This window comes from Nylanderia fulva, unplaced genomic scaffold (assembly GCF_048542155.1).
Source record: "Nylanderia fulva isolate GAGA-0341 unplaced genomic scaffold, ASM4854215v1 Scaffold1190, whole genome shotgun sequence".
In the NCBI taxonomy this organism is placed as follows: Eukaryota; Metazoa; Arthropoda; class Insecta; order Hymenoptera; family Formicidae; genus Nylanderia; species Nylanderia fulva.
This window is the reverse complement of record NW_028189399.1, coordinates 20,001-24,886: the sequence shown is the minus strand read 5'-3', so window position 1 is coordinate 24,886 and position 4,886 is coordinate 20,001.

Genomic DNA, 4,886 nt, shown 5'->3' with positions numbered 1-4,886 from the left:
GGAGGTGTCGCCCGTCCCGGAGGTGCCGTCCGTCCCCTAAGTTGACGCCGGCCGTTATGTGGTGCCGCACGTATAATCACGCCCGTAACGAGCCGTCTCGGTTGCCGCGCGCGCGATTTCGCATCGGGCGAGTGTTCCGTACCGTAATCGCGGTCACCGCAGCTTGCGTGTTGCGTATCATCCGTAATAATTCGAAATATATGTCTCCGACACGTGGGTTTGAGAGACACGTTTCGAGTTAGTAATCGGACAGCGCCCTTATGTCGAGCGAGCGCCGAATAGTAAGTAACTTTCGTCCGAAACGTTTTTACGTAGCTCTCCTCGTTGCGGCGCCGTAAATCGTCGTTAAGTGTTCCGGAGGTACCGCCGGCGGTCGTCTGACTTCGAGAGTTCATTCGGTCGTCCGGAGGTGCCGCCCGTCCCGGAGGTGTCGCCGGTCGACCGTGGTTGCCGGAGGTGTCGCCCGGCCCGGAGGTGACGCCGGTCGGCCGTGTTTCCCGGAGGTGTCGCCCGGCCCGGAGGTGTCGCCGGTCGGCCGTGGTTCCCGGAGGTGTCGCCCGTCCCGGAGGTGCCGTCCGTCCCCTAAGTTGACGCCGGCCGTTATGTGGTGCCGCACGTATAATCACGCCCGTAACGAGCCGTCTCGGTTGCCGCGCGCGCGATTTCGCATCGGGCGAGTTTTCCGTACCGTAATCGCGGTCACCGCAGCTTGCGTGTTGCGTATCATCCGTAATAATTCGAAATATATGTCTCCGACACGTGGGTTTGAGAGACACGTTTCGAGTTAGTAATCGGACAGCGCCCTTATGTCGAGCGAGCGCCGAATAGTAAGTAACTTTCGTCCGAAACGTTTTTACGTAGCTCTCCTCGTTGCGGCGCCGTAAATCGTCGTTAAGTGTTCCGGAGGTACCGCCGGCGGTCGTCTGACTTCGAGAGTTCTTTCGGTCGTCCGGAGGTGCCGCCCGTCCCGGAGGTGTCGCCGGTCGGCCGTGGTTGCCGGAGGTGTCGCCCGGCCCGGAGGTGACGCCGGTCGGCCGTGGTTCCCGGAGGTGTCGCCCGGCCCGGAGGTGTCGCCGGTCGGCCGTGGTTCCCGGAGGTGTCGCCCGTCCCGGAGGTGCCGTCCGTCACCTAAGTTGACGCCGGCCGTTATGTGGTGCCGCACGTATAATCACGCCCGTAACGAGCCGTCTCGGTTGCCGCGCGCGCGATTTCGCATCGGGCGAGTGTTCCGTACCGTAATCGCGGTCACCGCAGCTTGCGTGTTGCGTATCATCCGTAATAATTCGAAATATATGTCTCCGACACGTGGGTTTGAGAGACACGTTTCGAGTTAGTAATCGGACAGCGCCCTTATGTCGAGTGAGCGCCGAATAGTAAGTAACTTTCGTCCGAAACGTTTTTACGTAGCTCTCCTCGTTGCGGCGCCGTAAATCGTCGTTAAGTGTTCCGGAGGTACCGCCGGCGGTCGTCTGACTTCGAGAGTTCTTTCGGTCGTCCGGAGGTGCCGCCCGTCCCGGAGGTGTCGCCGGTCGGCCGTGGTTGCCGGAGGTGTCGCCCGGCCCGGAGGTGTCGCCGGTCGGCCGTGGTTCCCGGAGGTGTCGCCCGTCACGGAGGTGCCGTCCGTCCCCTAAGTTGACGCCGGCCGTTATGTGTTGCCGCACGTATAATCACGCCCGTAACGAGCCGTCTCGGTTGCCGCGCGCGCGATTTCGCATCGGGCGAGTGTTCCGTACCGTAATCGCGGTCACCGCAGCTTGCGTGTTGCGTATCATCCGTAATAATTCGAAATATATGTCTCCGACACGTGGGTTTGAGAGACACGTTTCGAGTTAGTAATCGGACAGCGCCTCTTATGTCGAGCGAGCGCCGAATAGTAAGTAACTTTCGTCCGAAACGTTTTTACGTAGCTCTCCTCGTTGCGGCGCCGTAAATCGTCGTTAAGTGTTCCCGGAGGTACCGCCGGCGGTCGTCTGACTTCGAGAGTTCATTTCGGTCGTCCGGAGGTGCCGCCCGTCCCGGAGGTGTCGCCGGTCGGCCGTGGTTGCCGGAGGTGTCGCCCGGCCCGGAGGTGACGCCGGTCGGCCGTGGTTCCCGGAGGTGTCGCCCGGCCCGGAGGTGTCGCCGGTAGGCCGTGGTTTCCGGAGGTGTCGCCCGTCCCGGAGGTGCCGTCCGTCACCTAAGTTGACGCCGGCCGTTATGTGGTGCCGCACGTATAATCACGCCCGTAACGAGCCGTCTCGATTGCCGCGCGCGCGATTTCGCATCGGGCGAGTGTTCCGTACCGTAATCGCGGTCACCGCAGCTTGCGTGTTGCGTATCATCCGTAATAATTCGAAATATATGTCTCCGACACGTGGGTTTGAGAGACACGTTTCGAGTTAGTAATCGGACAGCGCCCTTATGTCGAGCGAGCGCCGAATAGTAAGTAACTTTCGTCCGAAACGTTTTTACGTAGCTCTCCTCGTTGCGGCGCCGTAAATTGTCGTTAAGTGTTCCGGAGGTACCGCCGGCGGTCGTCTGACTACGAGAGTTCATTCGGTCGTCCGGAGGTGCCGCCCGTCCCGGAGGTGTCGCCGGTCGGCCGTGGTTGCCGGAGGTGTCGCCCGGTCCGGAGGTGCCGCCGGTCGGCCGATGTTCCCGGAGGTGTCGCCCGGCCCGGAGGTGTCGCCGGTCGGCCGTGGTTCCCGGAGGTGTCGCCCGTCCCGGAGGTGCCGTCCGGTCCGGAGGTGCCGCCCGGCCCGGAGGTGCCGCCCGGCCCGGAGGTGCCGCCCGGCCCGGAGGTGCCGCTGGTCGGCCTTGTTTCCCGGAGGTGTCGCCCGGCCCGGAGGTGCCGCCCGACCCGGAGGTGTCGCCCGGCCCGGAGGTGACGCCGGTCGGCCGTGGTTCCCGGAGGTGTCGCCCGGCCCGGAGGTGTCGCCGGTAGGCCGTGGTTTCCGGAGGTGTCGCCCGTCCCGGAGGTGCCGTCCGTCACCTAAGTTGACGACGGCCGTTATGTGGTGCCGCACGTATAATCACGCCCGTAACGAGCCGTCTCGATTGCCGCGCGCGCGATTTCGCATCGGGCGAGTGTTCCGTACCGTAATCGCGGTCACCGCAGCTTGCGTGTTGCGTATCATCCGTAATAATTCGAAATATATGTCTCCGACACGTGGGTTTGAGAGACACTTTTCGAGTTAGTAATCGGACAGCGCCCTTATGTCGAGCGAGCGCCGAATAGTAAGTAACTTTCGTCCGAAACGTTTTTACGTAGCTCTCCTCGTTGCGGCGCCGTAAATTGTCGTTAAGTGTTCCGGAGGTACCGCCGGCGGTCGTCTGACTACGAGAGTTCATTCGGTCGTCCGGAGGTGCCGCCCGTCCCGGAGGTGTCGCCGGTCGGCCGTGGTTGCCGGAGGTGTCGCCCGGTCCGGAGGTGCCGCCGGTCGGCCGATGTTCCCGGAGGTGTCGCCCGGCCCGGAGGTGTCGCCGGTCGGCCGTGGTTCCCGGAGGTGTCGCCCGTCCCGGAGGTGCCGTCCGGTCCGGAGGTGCCGCCCGGCCCGGAGGTGCCGCCCGGCCCGGAGGTGCCGTCCGGTCCGGAGGTGCCGCCCGGCCCGGAGGTGCCGCTGGTCGGCCCTGTTTCCCGGAGGTGTCGCCCGGCCCGGAGGTGCCGCCCGACCCGGAGGTGCCGCCCGGCCCGGAGGTGCCGCCCGGCCCGGAGGTACCGTCGGTGCTTATACCTTATTGTCCCGGCATTTCGTTTGTTTCCTTCTTAATTAATGCTAATTATCGTTGTTTGACATTCGCCATACGGCTATCGTGATAATATTTTATCGTACAATAGGACTTTTCGATCGTTCGCTCTCCGCGACAATGTCTCGATTGAACGCGCCTTTCGGCGCTCGCGCTCGTATACGGCCGTGCGTAGGACCGTGCGTCGCCGACCGCCTGGCCGGCCGGTTGGGTACTATAAGAGATACGTCGCGCTCGGCGCGTCGAACGAGTCGAGCGAGTCCGGACGAGTCGTAAACGTACTTTCTCGAGTCTCTCGCCACTCAGGCGTGTTTCGACCGCTCTCCGTACCGTCGCCGACCGCTTGGCCGGTCGGTTGGGTACTATAAGAGGTAGGAGAGATTAATATTGTACGTGTCGCGCTCTCGACGTTGACAAACGAAGAATCGCCCGAACGGGTCGAGAACGGATTTTGTCGAGTCGCGACTCTGACACGGAGAGAGAACATTTATATAAAATGTTTGATTTTGGAAACCACGAATATATAAAATAATATACGATCGTCGCAGAACGCGCCGCCGCCAAGTCTTCTCATGCTTGGAGGTTGCGTGTCTCGCGAGAACGTACGTTCGACTCTCGCGTCGTCTCGTATTCCTCTTCGCCGGGGATTACGGTGCGGCTCTTCTCGTTCGTCGCCGAACGCGCGCAAAATTAACGCACACTTATTTATTACGAGCACAGCATTGCCACGAGTCGGTGTCGCAAGACCGAATGGCTCTTATGTGGCGCGCACGCCTCTAGTGTGTTGGCCGCGCGGTTCCCTCTCGTTTCGTACGCAGCAGCGGAATCGTCGCGCTTACCGAGCATCTACTCCACGGATACGAGTTTGCGGGAAGAGTTGCTTCTTCCCGCTCGCTTTGTACGCCGTAGCGAAATCTTATTGCTGGTCGTGTGCGGTTAAACGCGTACGAACCAGACAGAACAGTCCTCGACGTCTAAGCATCGCCATCGTCGATCTAGCGTCAGGGTGAATCGCGCGGTCTCTCGAGACCGCGCATCATAACATTTGGGAGAATAAGAACACTAGTATTTTGATCTTGTGGATTTTTGAACGGAGATGAGGAGGAGGAAGAAGAGGAGAGGCGGCGGCGTCGGGGGTTTACTCTCGCCTCCGTCGTTCT